Raw genomic sequence first — 17,527 nt, 5'->3', positions numbered from 1 at the left:
TCTCTCTCTTTCTGAGTTACTGTATCTGAATTTGTCCTTCATGTAGCCAAACCTGTTCAGCTATTTAGTGTTTCCATGCAGGAGTACCAGTGTGGCCACATGACCGTGAGTGCCCAGGGCCGTGGGTGCCAGGCAGCATGCCTGGCCCTGGCACCAAAATTTGCGGGTGCCTGGCCCCTTTGTGGGGAATTTTGTGGGTGCTTGGGCACCAAGGGACCCAGGGAGTTGGCACCTATGTTTCTACATGATCTTTAATTGTCCATGTGACTGATCCAAATCACATTTTCTTCACAGTTGATTTCCTTAAGTTATATAGTCAAATTGTGATTGGTTACAAGGATTGTGACATCAGCTGCTCATTAAATAATCCTGATTGGCTGGTACTGCCCACATGACTGACTCAGGAAGAATAATGAAGTAGTAATTAGAAGTAGAGGGATGCGGGTGGTGCTGTGGGTTAAACTACAGAGCCTAGGACTTGTTGATCAGAAGGTCAGCAGTTTGAATCCCCGCAACAAGGTGAGCTCCCGTTCCTCGGTCCCTGCTCCTGCCAACCTAGCAGTTTGAAAGCACGTCAGAGTGCAAGTAGATAAATAGGTACCACTTCGGCGGGAAGGTAAATGGCGTTTCCGTGCGCTGCTCTGGTTTGCCAGAAGTGGCTTAGTCATGCTGGCCACATGACCCGGAAGCTGTATGCCGGCTCCCTTGGCCAATAAAGCAAGATGAGCGCTGCAACCCCAGAGTTGGCCATGACTGGACCTATTGGTCAGGGGTCCCTTTACCTTTAATTAGAAGATAGAGGAAATAAATGTAGCAAACAGGCTTTAATAACAACAAAAAGGCTTAAAAAGCTGCATATTGTCATATATGTTTTCCCCTACCTCCTAAAGGAGTATTTTTGACCCCAAAACCAATGAGACCAAAGTTTAGTGCAAGCCTAGTTTAAAGCAAATGGACTTGTTCTATGTTTGTTTGCAGAGATCAGAAATATGTGTAAGAAACTGGGCGGGGGTTTTAAATTTCTTACAGGTGAAGGTGTCATTAACAAAATGCCATTAACAGAACAGTGATCTCCACAAAAGCCCATTTTCTTGCTTTTAAATATATAGATGAGCTGAACTCAGCACATGGTTGAAAACTATGTACAGTAATTTTGTCAGTTTCTTCAGTGGAGGATTTTTACTTCACAAGCATTTAAAGACATTTTAGTATCCGTTGCATTTAAGGTGAGAGACAATTCTTTTAAAGAGAGTTGAAATAGGTGTAAAATATTATCCATTCGTGCTTACTCGGAAGGAAGTCCCACTTCATGAAATGGGGCTTACTTCCAAGTAAGAGGGTGTAGGCTTGCATCTTACATTATCCACATTGACAGATCTTTTGCTCCATTGCAAGCTCTGACCTAACAGAAGCTGCAGGGGTTTGATGCGGACCATATCGTCAGAGCTGCCAGTGCAATGAGGCCCCATTATACCACATTAACAGTCCTGGTTTCCCCAGGGAATCCTGAGAACTGTAGTTGGTTAAGGGTGTTGAGAGTTGTTAGGAGACCCCATCCCCCTCACAGAGTTACAATTCCAAGAGTTCCTTGGGAAGAAGGGTTGATTTTTAAACCACACTGGTAATTATAGCTCTGTGAGGGGAATAGCAGTCTTCTAAGAAAGTTGTATGGTACTTCTTCAAATGTATAGCACAGATGGCGCCTCTGTCTTTTAATGATCATTATGCTATGTGTATTTGTTTTTAATAGTATTGTGGGTTTTAGCTGTGTTTTATCTAGAGTTTTACTATGTACGTTGACTAGAGAGCTCCTTGAGGAAGCAGCGTATAAATTTCTAGAAATAAATGAGTGTACTCACCATAAACAGCAGTGCCGCCTTCCATTCTCTGAAATTACTATCCTTCCTCTCCAGCCTTAGAGAACTCTATGCAGGGTTTCTTGCACAGGAAGGGTAGCAGATGTTCTGAAGAACATTGAAGAATTGTTACTCTTTCATAGAATTTTGGCCCTTTCTGGTATAGAGTGCCAGGGACAGAATGAGATAACATCAATTATTGCTTCTTCATAAGATTTGTACTCCACCGCTCTAGAAGAAAGAAGATGAAACTCGTTTGCAACATTAGATAGAGGCCTTTCCCTTGCGGAAGATGAAGCACTAGTATTACATCTGCTCAACAACCAAAGCTAATTTCCCCCACCTCCCACTCTTATTTCAAAGCTATTTTTGTCTTTGTCTCAGAAAGGCACCCGGCCAATTTGGTTGCCAATAAATATTGCTGCAGACATTTCTGAGATCATGGTCTTTCCAAAGAGTGGTTCTTGTCCAGGTTTGTTAATTGTCTTACTTTAAATATTCTGAGGATCCTATACCCTTTTAAAATGTGTTTGGGGTGGGGGGGTTATTGGGTTGTTTTTGATTGTGTATTTTGTGGTTTTATATTTTGATTTTATTCTGTGAACTGCCCTGAAACCTACGGGTATAGGCAGTGGCAGAGCAGCATGCTGCAGCCCCCGGAGCGGAGAACAGGTGGGTGCGTGGCTGGCGCGCCCCCCGGGGGCGTGATGCGTCACCTTTGGGGGTGTGGTGTGTCGCCCATGGGGCGTGGTGTGCGTCCAGGGTTGCGCGGCAGTGCGCTCCCCTGCCCCCCTTCATACACCAGTGGGTATAGGGTGGTATAATAATAATAATGCAGTTCAGAGCAGCATACATGAGTTCTTTGGTGATCACTAAGCCGGATCAGATTTGGATCTACTTGACTTCAGAGAAAATGTTACTTCAGACCATCCTCAGAGAATGATCTTCAAGTTCAACATATTCTGAAATATTTTGCCCTACATGCAAAAAGAAATGTCACTGAAAATTAAACTTTTCATTTTCCTCAGTAATTACTGACATTATCTGAGTTTTTAACTTACTGATACCCAGCACAGTTGGATGGCATGTTATCTAACTGTCAGGCTATTTGAATCGTTTGGACGTCCCCATTGAGATAATGACATTGGCCAGCATCCAGCCTAGATAACTAAATATTTAGTGACTGTTCTTGCCACCGAAGTTTTCAACTTTGTGGCTCCTGCTGTGAGAAAAAATGACCAGTATTGTGAGGCCCTTCCTAATTATTATTATTCACAGCAGGCTCCCCAGATCAACGGTTTTGATCTAGTTGTTTTGTTCATAATTCATTATATGTTGGCCTGAACCAGATGCAGTAGAAGTGGTAGAAAGGAGGGAAAAAGGAGTCTGACACAAGAAAGGAGATAAACCTGGAAGGAGCCAAAACTCTATCTGGCTCTATCGGCTACTGATTGCCTCAACATATGTTGTTCATGAAAAAGCTAAGATCATTCTCACTTCAATATGCTTTTGCCCATGGCGAAGTGGTCACCAGTCTGGGCTGAATCCAGCCCATGCTTGTCCACATTCCTCATAATGCAATATCTTAAAAACAAAAGTGGAATTCTCATGCCAGAAGATGAATCTGCGTTGTGTCTAGCCCAGGGCAACCAATAAACACATCACAGCTTCTCTATGGGCTGAAGCCGTTGGAGATCAGCATGACTTTTATCATGTGATCAGTACTCAGTGAGGTGGCTCCAAGATACTGCTGCATGGAAATATTGGCTGCACTGAAATATAACATAGCAAATTATGGTTTGTTATTACATCAGTGAGCCACAATGAGCCTTGGGTTCATATACTATCTCCTCCTCTCTTCCCTTCTTTTGACATGAAGGAAGGAAGTTAGAAGGTATTTCTATTTTGCAACATACCATAGTCTGCCATCAAACTAGGGTCCCAATATATAGTTTCATCTCTGGCTCCATCAACACTATACATTAAAAGCAATATTAAATCAACCTAAAGAGTCATGGTTTCCCCCAACAAATTCTGGGAATTGTTGTTTGTTAAGGGTGCTCACAAATCTACAATTTCCAGAGTTTCCTGGGAAAAGGAATTGGTTGTTAACCCGCTCTGATAACTGTAGCTCTCCGAAGGGAGTAGGGGGTCTCCTAAAAGATGGCACCATGGTTTTGAATCCTGTTTGAGGAAAACTGTGGTTTGTTGCATTTGGAGGAAATAGAAAGTTTCTGTTTCCTGTAAATTAGGTGCTGCTCTTTATGCATGTAGAGTGGGAAGAAGGAACTCTGGGTAGCTTGTTCTCATAACAACTATGGTTTGTTTTTGCATCCGATGCAGCCAATCATTGTTGGAACAAATCAATATCACCACATGATGAATTATGTCAATCTTTCAAAAATGTTGCTTCCATCCCCCAACCCAACAGTTTAAGCAGTAATAATTTAACAGTGCAATTAAGTGCATCATCGTTGCATATTACAAGCAGCTATTAAAACCCCCAATATATATTTCAAAATTAAACCTGCACTTGCAGAGTTATATGTATCAAACATTTAAAGTATGTCAGAACTTATTATGGTGTGGTGTATGATCACATCTCTGCCAAAATTACACACATTTTCATTCTATTGATTTCTGTGGAAGAATTAAACACATTCTTCAAGTTCTTTCATTCAAATCAATGTAATTTTTAAAATGTGTGACTTTGACTGGATTGTGCCCTATATATTTATCTATGCTGACGGAGCTGAGATAAGCCTCAAATTAAATCCTTCCTAGAGTCACAATTTAAGCTGAAGCCAGTCCTATATCAGGTAATAAATAACCTGCATTTGCATCACACATCTATCAAAGAGATTCAGAAGGCTAGAAGTATTGTTATTTACCTTCCTATAAAGCAGGGCTAAATATATACCCACGCACCTTGCATTTCATTTGCTCACTCTTGTCTCATATGCTGCATTGCATCTGTTTGAAATGCTTTCAGTAGAGAATTGCTTATCCATGCCTGATGTATACTGGGTTTCACCTTCTAAAGGAAACAAGCATAGGTCAAATGTTGGCAAGATGGATTGGAAACTCTTTCCAGCTGATGGAAATGCCTTTCCTAACTGAGCGGGGGGATTTGAAATCTAATCCATTCTCATCGGAAAAGCAGCAAATAGACGTGTTTCAGTGCTGTATCTGGGAAGAAAAATGGCATGCATGGTTTTAAATAGGAAAGAGGTCAACAAGTATATATTGCATATGGGCCAGAATTACAGACTTTGGAAGAAGTGTCATCGTGGAGGAAGGTGTTTTCTTAAGCTTACTCTTTTAATCATGTAGCACAGGAGTCTGTTTTCTGTTCTCCTATTGTGTCCTTATCAGTTTTCCACTTCTATTCTTTGGTGTCTATTTTTCCCCCTTTAGTGAGTTTTGCTCCTTTCTGCTTTTAAGTATAAATACTGTTGTGACAGCCTGCCAGGCAAAATGGTGGTAATAGGATTTTTGGCTCAAGATGAAGCTAGATATTTAGCTGGTGGCAAACACAGTATTCCTGATGCAATCCAGAGAAACATTTTTGCAAGCAGATAGGGATAGTGTGTGTGTGCATGTGTGAGTGAGTGAGCACACTTTACCTTTCCCCATTCACTATTTCTCCCCTGAAACCCATTGTCTTTTCTTTTTTTCCATACTAGCCTGGGAAACCTAGTCTTAGAGCCACGCTGGGAGGAAAGAAACTGGAGGGAGGTATCACCTTAACTCCCACTTTGCTTTGCCCATCAGAGGCAAAAGTAGGACTGGTAATCCTTTGTTTGCTGCTGGACATCTTGTTCTTCCCTCCGTGGAATAAAATAAAAGTATAGTAAAACTTCAGTTGTTCATCTTCTGTATTCCTGTTACTAGTTACCCTTATCTCTTGCCTCCCTATTGGTCTGAGGAAAGAACTCATTACTCAGTTTAAAACCCTTATGAATCCTAATTCTTTCTCACTGTTATTAGATTGCAGTTTTGTCTTATGTTATTCAGTAATCACAGATGCACGGAATATCCAGTGACACTGGATAAGGAGCAGCCAATTCAGGCAGAGACCGTTTCTGGAGCTACAGATAAAAAAAAAGGAATACCCAGTCAGTCAGAAAGGAGGGAAAGAAATCACACTCTTGCTTTAACTTTGTACTTGATGTTGTTGTTGTTTAGTTGTTTAGTCGTGTCCAACTCTTCGTGACCCCATGGACCAGAGCGCGCCAGGCACTCCTGTCCTCCACTGCCTCCTGCAGTTAGGTCAAACTCATGCTGGTAGCTTCGAGAACACTGTCCAACCATCTCGTCCTCTGTCGTCACCTTCTCCTTGTGCCCTCTATCTTTCCCAACATCAGGGTCTTTTCCAGGGAGTCTTCTCTTCTCATGAGGTAGCGAAAGTATTGGAGTCTCAGCTTCACGATCTTTCCTTCCAGTGAGCACTCAGGGCTGATTTCCTTCAGAATGGATAGGTTTGTTCTTCTTGCAGTCCATGGGGCTCTCAAGAGTCTCCTCCAGCACCATAATTCAAAAGCATCAATTCTTCGGCGATCAGCCTTCTTTATGGTCCAGTTGTACTTTATAAATGTTCACAAAGATTTCTTTTTTTAAAAAAATAATATTTATTACTTTTTGAACAATTTAAACACTACAAAACAAAACAAAAACAAAAAAGAACAATACAATACAATACAAAGACACTACATAACACTAACACATTAAACCAACAAAGCCAAACAAAAACAGTTTAAAACACTCAAACAGTTTCAATATCTTGTCTTTCATTCACTTATTTCACTGACCTCCTCGCACCTCCCTTTTTGTATTCCACTTGTTCACAAAGATTTCTTGCCTTGGAGATCACACTGGAATCACATTTCCTGATGGTGAAATCTCAGACAAAATTATGACAGTACTAGCTGTCTATTTCTGTTCCATCAAGTCTTCTGCTGCAGTGGAGATTTCCTGTAAGACATAGGCTTAAACACACTATTCTGAGTGATTTAACTTGGTCTGGGTCATTTTGAGTCATGATGATTCTTGAACCACTAATAGCTGGCAACCACGCTGATCTCTGAAATAACTGTTGGGTAACAAAGTCTTGTTGCAAATACATTCTCTGCCATGGCTGATGTTTGATTTGTTTGACTTGCTTAAGCAAAAGATCCCAGTTCACAACTTACTACCTATGGCAAACAGCTTGAAATTCTAGATGACCTTGTCATTTCAGGTTAGAAAAATGGTTCCCATTTGTAGTTTTTAGAGAGAGGCTGTAAAACTTTAACGTTGTTTAAATGTGGTAATTTTATTGCATATAAAGTATCTCTGTATTCTGAGCTTTATGCTGTGAAGATAATGAATGACCGCTAAGTTCAATGTATGATGACAGGGTGAGACACATTATTCCAATGTCAACAATCCAGATGCCATTATCTGAGGACTAACCTTCTGGGGCAGTAAACATATTGTTTAGTAACCACTTAATTACAGATTTCAATTTCTCAAAGTTCATTGTCACCTGCTGGATAATGATGGTGTCGTTGCTAGTCAAAGACTCCTTTGCGTGATACTGTTCTTAGGTTTCCATCTAGCTATTGGAGATACTAGAATTTGTATTCATGGTACAACTCACTGGCAACTTACTGTAGTAATTCTGTGAAGGTCAGTGTTCCTAAAGATATTAACAAGATTAACTAGCAATATTTTTATGTTGCTGGGTATATGCTTGTTCTATGAGGATTAGAGTATATCAAAGGTCTTAAAACTGGTAGGGGAAAGGCACTTTTCAGCTGGCAAATAGGGTGTGTGTCTGGTATAATCAGAGGCTAGCATTTCTCAGATCATTTCTCAAATCAATTCATATGTCCAAGGTTTTGCCCTTGGCTATGCAGTGAGTTCAGAGTGAAGTGGTTGTCTGATTTCCCCACTGGACATTCATTGTCTTTCCACCCATGATAAACTGTCTAGCAGATATTAATCACTATATTATAGCCTGCAATCTAGCCTTACCAGCTAGCTGCAACATGCATTGAATGTAATATGTCACTAGGGCTAATTTTTCAGGAGAGTAAATCCACCTTTGGTCAAACCAACATCTGCTCGCCTTTGAAATTGTCTGAAGAAGAGATGGGAGCATAAAGTTGTGTGGGCATTTCCTACCCCCCTGTGGGGGGAAATGCACTTACATCAGCCACCCTCACTTACCGACAGAAGCTCTTTGCAGCTCTCATCTGGTCTGAACAGGTAGGAGGGTGTGTGTTCAATTCCGGCATCCCATGAAATGTGGGGAAGTACAGTTTTTACAAAATGTTTAATAGAGTTCACCTGGATTATGGTCTCCATATATGGCTTTGTTATATGTGAGAGAAAAGCTAGGTCCAGACAGGGGCCTTATCTCACACATGGGTAGTTTAGATTTGATCTTTCTGTATTTTCAATTTACACATAAGGGCCCACATGCCTGCTTTTTCACTTGCCATATTCGTTGCTATTCCATTGCTATTCCGCTTCCCCCTACCTTCCTTTCAATCAGTTAACCTCTCTTGCTTAGTTTCCAGAATTAAATGAAGTGAACTTAACTTGCTCCCTCCCTCGCTCCCCCCCCCCCGTAACCTTTTTCCACAATTCTGTTTTAGCACTATCACACAATACAAATTGGGGCTGCTTAGTGCTGTGAATGGAATACTTTTATTTGGGGGCGGGGTATGTATGTACCAATCTTTCTGCAAATTACAGTAATCCCTCTCTTCCAGCCTTCCCTAGTTGATGACCAACTTCAGCTGAAAAGCACCTCAGGATCTATGTTGCTGAGAGATATTGATAAGCCCTGAACATCTTATAGTGGGTTTCTTTCCCCTCAAGCATCCAAGAGTCTCCTGCAGAATCAGAGAGGTTTCGGGGGAAAGGAAGGGGATATAAGGGAGTTTCCTGTTGCATGGATGTGCTTGCCTCTTCCTACCGTTTTTGAAATGCTCTCCTGGTAGCTCCATGCTGCAGGGCTTCAGACTACTACAGGGGACTCTCAGAGAAGTTTGAAAAAATAGAGGTTCGTGACTTATTTGATCCCCTTTCCACTTCTGAGCAGCACAATCCCAATTTGCTTTAAGCTGAAGTTGTCAGCTGGAGAAGGCTGGGAGAAAAAAGTATAGACTGGGATTTTTATGACCATTTCATTGTGTGGAACTTGTGAAAAACTTCCAAGCATGAGCAGCACTGAGTTCATAATAAACTTCTGTGTTGAAGTGCCCATAACCCTTTCCTATGTAATTCTGGGAATACAGCATGGTTTGATCATAGCTGTCAACTTACAGATTTAAAAATAAGGGGCCAGCAGCCTTGAAAATAAGGGATCAGCAGCCAAAATAAGGGGCCTGCAGCCTCACCTGTTCCAGGCACGCCAGTCTTCCTGTCTTCCTGCAGTCTAGTCAAACTCATGCTGGTAGCTTCGAGAACACTGCCCAAACAACTTTGTAACCAGAGGTTCAACTGAATAGAATCTGAATCACATGCACCACAAGGCCTATGCAGCCTCAACTTAAGATGGCTCCCCGGCCTGGCTTTGTACTGCAAAGTTTGCAGCAGCACGTGTAACAAAATGGCGCCCAGCATTCAAAACCCCCCTCAGCTTGCATTAACTAGCCACACACACACAGCCTCCCCCCTCCCTCCCTCCCCCAGCCAAGCAAGACAGTTGGAGCCTCCCTCCTCCCTGGCTGGCCGGGAGGGAGGGAGAGGAGCTGCTTCCTTTGAAATTTAAGGGACATCATTTAAGGGACATCCATCAATAAGGGGCAGCAGTGGGACATGGTGCTGGAATAAGGGACTGTCCCTCCAAATAAGGGGCGCTTGACAGCTATGGGTTTGATCACTACTTTTAAAATCAGTTACTATTTACTTCTTTTAAAATCAGTTATATTCATGACATTGCCATGTCCTGGGATGATGAGCACGGTCTTCTGCATGATTACTTGGAAGTAAGTGCATTCCAATGTGTTCTGTGGGACTCTTAAGGATGTGTGCTTAGGACTGCAGCATTAACCTATTTTTAGAAGCTGCGTTCAGGAAGCATTTGTTTCCTTTGCAAATTATGCTCTTGAGAAACTGAAATAGTCTAATGTAAGCTAGATATTTGCAGTTTATCCCCCTACCGGAATCTAATTAATAGTCTTAATATTGTTGAGTACACTTTTTTCCTCCTCATAAACTCCCATTAAAATCTTGCATTAATAGAGAAATTTGATGTTCCCCTATCATTATTTCCCAGTGCAAACTATTAAAAGACAGCTTTTCACCCCACCTCCATGACAACCTCCTAGAGAGGAACAGGTGATGACGGCGGCAGCATACAGCCCCACCCCAACACCAGCATCTGTGCCAACGTCCCCCGCCCCCCAAACACCAGTGTGCCAGAACGGATGGTAGTTGCTGCAGCATTCCTTCTTGCTTTTCTAAAACAGCAAGAGCAAAACATTTCATAGTCTGTGTTTGGCTGGCCAGGTGTTTTAATGGTTACACTTGCCCACTCTATTATCCTTACTTCAACTTATTCTGAAGGATATACTCTGAAGGCACATTAGGCTACTGGCTTGCACAAGCTCATTTCAAGGCAGAATCGTGGCATTTACTTGCTTTTAAGGGGAAATAATTGCCCCTTGCAGGACCATGGAGTCACGTTATGATAACAGAGCTATTTTTCTGCATGCATATAGGTAACTAGTTCCCTTTTGAACCCCAAACTACATATGTGCAAAACCAGTTAGCATCATGTGTAAACAGTACAGTGGTACCTCGGGTTAACTTAATTTGTTCTGGAGGTCTGTTCTTAATCTGAGGTACCACTTTAGCTAATGGGGCCTCCTGCTGCCGCTGCGCCGCTGGAGCACAATTTCTGTTCTCATCCTGAAGCAAAGTTCTTAACCCGAGGTACTATTTCTGGGTTAGCGGAGTCTATAACCTGAAGCGTCTGTAACCCAAGGTACTACTGTATCTACAAAATCCAGAAACAAGATGTAGATTACTGAAATTTATTTCCGAGGTGTTACTACTACTACTACAGTACTACTACCACTATTATATATTAAATTTCTATACTGCCTTTCATCTGAAGATCACAGGGTGGTCTACAATATAAAAATACATACCATAGTAACAAACAAAAACTATTCTGGTTACTGGGCAGCCTAGGCTTTAGGGAGTAGGATTCGTTTCAGTATGTTTGTACTTACATCTGCTGTGGTGATTCCAAACCATATTCATCTTGTCTTCGTTTATTTTTCTGTCTTAAGGAATAGCATATATATTGTGTTAATGCTATCTTTGTAGTCAGTTGTTTTGATGCTGCTTTTTTGCAGATATGTCACATTAATGTCAAACTTCATCAGTGGTAATAGTATTCTAATGAGGGATGTTTTCATAGAGGGTTGAACAGATGTCTGTTGTTATTGTAGTGTAATATAGCTGCATTCTCATAGAGCCTGTGCAGCTTTAAAATGTGGTTTATTTTAAACTAAATCCTCACTATATACTATGAATCCCAAAATGTATCTGGTGTGGGAGTAAAATCAATGGATGGATTAATCGGCTTTCTTGTGATGCAGCTTGAAGCATGGTATATTATATCAGGGAGAATGATAATCCCATTAGAGATTTAGAAGAAAACATCTTCCTAACCCAAATGTGTCAAAATTGTATTTTGCTTCCCAATCAGTTTTTAAAGGAGTTAAAACATTGGGGGGGGGGGTAACTGACCTTTTCATGCTTCGCACAAGCAAAATTTTGGAAGTGTGGTGCTGTATTGTAAGATGCACAACATAAATGTTAATATAATCTTGCCAAAAACCTTCAGATTCCTCCATTAAATTAATTCATTGAAGGAAACTTTTTTAAAAATTACCTTGATTGTGGGTGTACTACATGGGACGAGTAACTAAGATCCTCACCCACATCAAAATACTTTATACTCATAAGATAAAACTATGTGGCTTAGAAAAATAAGTTAAGTCCACTCAAAGGCGACTATGGGGTTGTGGTGCTCATCTTGCTTTTAGGCCGAGGCAGCCAGCGTTTGTCCACAGACAGCTTTCCGGGTCATGTGGCCAGCAAGACTAAACCGCTTCGGTGCAACAGAACACCGTGACGGAAACCAGAGCGCACAGAAACGCCATTTACCTTCCCGCCGCAGCGGTACCTATTTATCTACTTGCACCGGCATGCTTTTGAAGTGCTAGGTTGGCAGAAGCTGGGGCACAGCAACCGGAGCTCACTCAGTCACAGGGATTCGAACCGCCGACTTTCTGATCGGCAAGCCAAGAGGCTCAGTGGTTTAGACCACAGCGCCATCCTCGTCCCATAGGAAGAGCATCCCACGTTCAGTCCCTAACATTTCCAGGTAAGGCTGGGAATGAGCCCTGTCTGAAACCATGGATAACCAATGCCAGTCAATGTACTGAGCCAGATGGACCAATGCTTTGACCTGGTATATGGAAACTAATGCTCAGGACCAGTTCAATACATTTTGCTGTGGCATCCTGTGACGTGCAGATGCTGCCCCATCCCCATTCCATGGGGTAGTCGAATCTTACATCAATGGTGGCGATGGGACAGCAACTTTTACTGCGCCCGAGGATAGCAGGTTAATTTAGGGAGGAAGGGAAGATCACATGGCACATATAGTTAAGTTAGCTCCGGACCCAGGCCTGATATCTTTTCCTAATACTTCAAAATGTGACCGTTAACCAGAGTTTACAGTAACAGCATAGATGGGCTATTATTCTGCTGCATTATATGGCAGTTCATTTCTTTTGACCCGTGTTAATATCATGTGCTGTATGACTGAGCTATGGCTTCACAGACATGAGAGATGGCTGAACGTTCTGTAACTAACCACTCATGCAAAGGGCTATGTTCACATCTTCCTATTGAAAAGAACCTTTGCTTGATGTACCATGCCCAAGATGACAACTGATGTAGGATGTCTGGATGTTCTGCAGTGTGAATTTAAGTAATCTTGTAATTTGCTTCCCGATTTACCAGAAAGGTTGTCCCACGGTGAATAAAGCATTGGGCGATCTTTTCCAATTTCCTTTTATCCAATTGGTTTTGGCATCTTGAGGCAGAGCAAGGATGGGGAACCCGTGGTCTTCGAGATATTGCTGGACTCCACCATTCTTTACATTGAGCATGCTGGCGGGGCTGATGGAAGCTGGAGTACATCAGCATCTGGAGCCCCCTGAGTTTGCCATCCCTGAGCTAAAGGAACCCTGATAACCACATGGGAAAAATTTATTTGCCTGAGACTGTGGAGAGCCACTGCCCATCAGACAATACTGAGCTAGTAGTCCAGTGGTTTGACACAGTATACGGGAGTTTCAGGTGTAATTCTGTTACACTGCACCACATAGCCTTTATCTAAACATACCCACCCACCATATAATGATTATAAGACACATGTAGGGAAACTGTCAAGCAAATAAGGCTTTCTGAAATCCCAAGCAACATTATTTTAATACCTCAGGATATGATGTGTTTTGTTTTTTAAAGTAGATATTAAAATCGCTCATTGCATATTTGCCATGTAGCAGAATTTGTTAGATTATGTATGTTACTGAAGGAGAAACTGCCCTGGCTGTACTATGCATTTCAGGAAAGTTACTCTAAGGCAGTGTTTCTCAGCCTGTGGGTACCCAGATGTTGTTGGACTACAACTCCCATCATCCCTGAGCTCTGGCCAAGGTTGAGAAAGGCTGCTCTAAGGTATTGGAACCATGACAAAGCAGCATGCAAAATAGAAAAAATCTTTACCATATGTTGCCTGTATTTTTCAATTGGCTCTTTTGGAGCTGTATCTGTTACACTTTGCAGACAATGCTGCTTTGCCCTGGATTATGTCCAAAATAGTATTTGCAGATTTCAGGACCAATGTTAGGCTAGAGAAAGAAAAAGCAGCAGTTTAGGAATATTTCTGAGAGGAAATTTTCCTCTTTGGAAAACATACACATGCATTTCATGACCATAATTTGCTAGAGGAAGAGCAGTAGAAACATCAGAGGATAAAACTGAAAATGAATAGGATAGGCCTAAAACTTCCCTGTTCTTTTAGAAAGGACCTTGGTTCTCTTGGATGTGCCACCGTTGTTCAGTTCCCTTTTTCCTTTATTGTCTGTGATGCACTGGGTCTTGGTGTGACTAGTCTGCATTGTCCATGCATGGCAAGGAAAGTGCTGTTCCTGCTCCTGCCCAGGACATCGCTGGGGTAGTTGTGCTCCATCCTAGACTTTAAATGAGGGAGAATATAAACATGAGCAGCTTTTTCCAAGAAATAAGTTATACAGTCGTACCTTGGATCTTGAACAACTTGGTACTCGGGTGTTTTGGCTCCTGAATGCCGCAAACCCAGAAGTGATTGTTCCGGTTTGCGAACATTCTTTGGAACCAGAATGTCTGACAGGGCTTCCACAGCCAATCAGAAGCCACGCTTTGGTTTCTGAACATTTTGGAAGTCGAACGTACTTCTGGAACGGATTCCATTCGACTTCTGAGGTACAACTGTACCTGTAAGCATTTGGCGAGGACAGAATCGGACAACCCAAGTTTAAGAGGAAGGTGAGATTAAATATATTGCAGGTAGACAAAAAGGGATTAAAAACTAATCCTGCCCATTTCTTTAGGTTTTATGATGTTTTCATGATATCAGATATTGTATTGCGTTGTTTCCATTTGAATTGGTTAAATTTAATCATTTATATGGTAGTCAGAGGAAGGACAGATGGACACACACACCTGGCTTGCATTCCTTGGTCTGTCTCTTGGGGCAAAGGTCTCCATTTGCTTTTAAAAGGCTACTTTCATCCAGTAGTAAACATTTTTATTTGAAAAGGTTAACAAAATTAGTTAGCAGTTCACTAAGCTGCAATCAATGCAGCCATGCTTTCAGCTTATCTATGAATTATGGGTTAACTGTCGTCGGTTATAATATGCTTTTAAATTATAGTCTTCAGAGGTCTGATTAAGTGTTTTATCTATCGTTTGCAGAAGTTAGTTTGAAACGTCTCTGATTCTCTGACCTTCATAATGGCCTTGGGAAGATGACCATTGTTTTCCCCACTGAGGAATTCCTAAGGAATGTTGCTGCAATTAGCAAATGGCTGGTGCAAAGTTGAGCAATGTCAAGTATTTGATGTTAGTAATCAGGATTTATTGACACAAGATACTAATCCAAAATGCATTAATGCTGGAGCAGCAGCTCTTGACCTCCTTGGTGTCAAGGGTATACCCCTTACTATCGCATTGATCCCCCCAACACCTGCTGTCCTTAGTAACTTTCATGCTAACACCACCGTCAGATGTTGGGGAACGCAGAGCTCCCAAGTTGTCAGCCTTATGCCGCAACACTAGTTCAGATTCTCTTAACATGCTGATTGACGCATGCCTTCACTTATATCCGTCGCTATGAAATATCATCTGCCCTAATTGCTGAGGTATTTCTGCTATTCTGGAAAATATAAAACTTTACTGTGCCAGTGTCATTACATTTTATTCCATTGTCTCACTGCTAGCACATGTTCAACGGCATTGTCCATTTCCTTTTGTCTGCCTGTGAACTGTAGCAGAACAAGGGCTGATAAGGAAAAGTGACCATTAACATCTATATACCGGCAGAGAAGGAAGTGTCAAGTGTTAAGAACACTTGTTCTTAGAAGTGTTTGGAAAGTGAAATAAATCCCCATCCATTATACTTCTTTAACAGAAGTTTATTCCAAGTCCTTTTTGGAAAATAAATAAATAAACAAAGTTGCAGATTAATCCAGATGGTGAATGCATAGCTTGGACCAGCAGATATCCCCCTCCTACCCCATTCCCAAATCAGGCATTGGATCCATGCCCAGTGCTGACAGTGTGGCTCCTAGATATTATGGTAATAGGTTCATTAAAAGTAGATTAGGCAGTCTCTGTAGTGCACTGAAGGGAATGCTATCACAGATTAAAAACAACACCCTCTGCCTAAATAGACTGATTCTTTGAAGGAGACAGTGATTACAAATCCTCATGTAAGCTACTCAGAGTAGCCCTTAGTTTTCCAGCATGGTTGGCGGACCAAAATAGGTGAAACATTGCACTGGACAATGTCAGGAAAACTTAGCGGGTCTACAAAAAAGTTCTTGTTGGACAAGCTAGGTTGTGGTTATTTATCCAACAATTGAAAGTGTGTGAGTTGTACCTCTTCAGAAAGTACCTCATAAAATGGTTGTTCAAAAAGCAAACGTACTTTGGTGCAAAACTACCTCAATCCATCCTCCCGGCTTCGGCTGGGGAGGGTGGGATATAAATAAAATTTTATTATTTTATTTTATTATTATTATTAATTTAGTTGCTTATCTCTAGATGCCACCTATCTGGCTCAGAAAACAGAATAACAGGGTAGAATGGGAAAGTATAAACGAGCATCAGAGATTGTCTTAAAGCATGAGCTTATCATTGGCGTTGCAAGGAAATGTAGAGCCAATCACTCAAACCTAGAAGGAAATTGAAAAGTGGGGTTGATGAAAGTCTATGGCAGTGTTTCTCAAGCTTGGGTCTCCAGCTGTTGTTGGACTACAACTCATCATCCCTGACCATTGGTCCTGCTAACTAGGAATGATGGGAGTTGCAGTCCAACAATAGCTGGAGACCCAGCTTTTGAAAAACACTGGTCTGTGGGCAAAGACTAGAGCATTTGGTGGCAAGGTATCCACCAGGAACCTGCTTCTATGTTGCCTTAGGAATGTTTGAATATCTTAATCACATGGAAAAAAACTGGTTGCATTTCCCCCATGTGCTAATATGTGATTGGGATTACCAAATACTGCACTATCCAGGTGGCGAAAGAAATTTCTTTTGTTGGTTGTCATATCCCCTTGATGATGTATAAATTGTATCCAGGTTTGTATGCATAGTGATTATAATGATGCGATTATTTGACTGCACATTTGCCTCCTGATTCCCCACCCCCATGTGCAAGGATGTTTACTGCGTCATCATAAAGTCTTCTGAAAATAGGTTAGTTTTAGCACAGTAAAGTTTAGAATTTAATGCCCAATGAAATAAACTGAGTTCACATTTTATACTTTGATTTATGGTGCTAACCCAGTGGTGGCCAAACTTGGCCCTCCAGACGTTTTGGGACTACAACTCCCATCATCCCTAGCTAACAGGACCAGTGGTTGGGGATGATGGGAGTTGTAGTCCCAAAACATCTGGAGGACCAAGTTTGGCCACCACTGTGCTAACCCATTGTGACCCTGTTTGCATGTAACACTAAGCTAAACCATGGATTAACATGAACACACAGTCTCTTTGCTCTTCCTCCAATCCTGCTGCTGATGTGAGCTAAGCCATGGTTTAGTTTTGGACTTGTGGTTTGTCTCAGTCCAGGAAAACCATAAGCCCAGGTTTGGGCAACATGTAAAGCAAAACTATAGCTTTAGCTCACAGCGGCAGCAGAACTACAGTAGCAGCAAAATGACTGTGATCTCCTCTCCGGTACCACACGTTCATCCAAACCCATGGTTTGCCTTTGCATTATGTGCAAACTGAGCCTAACTGTGGTTGGTATTAAACTAAAAAATGCACAAGCAGAACCCTTGTGAAACATCAGTCAAATAAAGTTTAGTTAAAGTAATTTCATA

General features: G+C 41.6%; 1 protein-coding gene across 6 annotated transcripts in view; it reads left to right on the top strand.

The window, feature by feature from the left end:
- The window catches only part of MACROD2 (mono-ADP ribosylhydrolase 2), a 987,387-nt gene that overhangs the window by 359,261 nt on the left and 610,599 nt on the right, over positions 1–17,527 (top strand). The window lies entirely within an intron of this gene.

This window comes from Podarcis tiliguerta (assembly GCF_965153285.1).
Source record: "Podarcis tiliguerta genome assembly, chromosome: 3".
NCBI lineage: Eukaryota > Metazoa > Chordata > Lepidosauria > Squamata > Lacertidae > Podarcis > Podarcis tiliguerta.
This window is presented reverse-complemented; position numbering and strand designations above follow the sequence as displayed.